The 760-nt window shown below is 37.9% G+C and overlaps 1 long non-coding RNA gene across 1 annotated transcript in view; it reads left to right on the top strand.

Annotated features, from left to right (window-relative positions):
• The first annotated feature begins 121 nt into the window (after positions 1–121).
• Positions 122–760, top strand: part of LOC106104515 — a 1,540-nt gene continuing 901 nt past the window's right edge. Inside the window, exon 1 of the long non-coding RNA XR_001225679.1 lies at positions 122–502. This is a non-coding gene — a long non-coding RNA (uncharacterized LOC106104515). The remainder of the gene's footprint in view (positions 503–760) is intronic.

Genomic DNA, 760 nt, shown 5'->3' with positions numbered 1-760 from the left:
CTCGAGTTGTCAAAAATTTCACTCGAGTCCGAGTAAGATAAAAATGACTCGAGTCACTCGAGTAAAAAGCAACTCGAGTCCCATCACTAATGTCATCTGATTTATTTATTATTGTAAAAAAGGGACGTATGATTACGCGGTTTCCTTTTATAATTAATGTAGTTAGATAAGTACATTATTTTTTAAATAAATAGCTTTTTTTGTAGCAACCCTAAAACGCTTTAAATTGAAGCTAGAACAGGCAAATTTTTGGTCTGTATTCGTTAGTAGTTAATGTGGCATAAAAACTCCCGCATACCTGAGACTTTTAGTCGCCCTATAGATTGATCTGATCTAGATGTGAGTGCGCACCTAGCACGACGAAATAATTGGTTGGTTGTGGGCTGCATGTAGATCAGGCCTTGTGGCGGGACGTAAGCGAAAGCGTGCCCGTAGCCCAGGCCTAAGGCGTTGGAGGAACCGAGGGGTTTAGTGGGCATGCCCCCTCATTATGGGGCGAGAAGTATGCCTAAAGCATTATGTAGACATACATTAATTTGAATTTTTTTTTATTCATTTAATATGAAGATAATAAACACAGAGGGGTTTAATTAAGTAAATTAAACCCCTCGGTGGGGACATATATGAGCTGGTGACAGGCATATAAAGTTTATGTATTTGTTGATTAAAATATTTATGATATATGTCAGACGGAAAATCCTTAAAGGATGTAAAATAAAGGAAACATCCAGAACTACTGACATCAGTCCTGCAGTACCAA

This window comes from Papilio polytes, unplaced genomic scaffold, assembly GCF_000836215.1.
Source record: "Papilio polytes unplaced genomic scaffold, Ppol_1.0 DF823576.1, whole genome shotgun sequence".
NCBI lineage: Eukaryota > Metazoa > Arthropoda > Insecta > Lepidoptera > Papilionidae > Papilio > Papilio polytes.
This window is presented reverse-complemented; position numbering and strand designations above follow the sequence as displayed.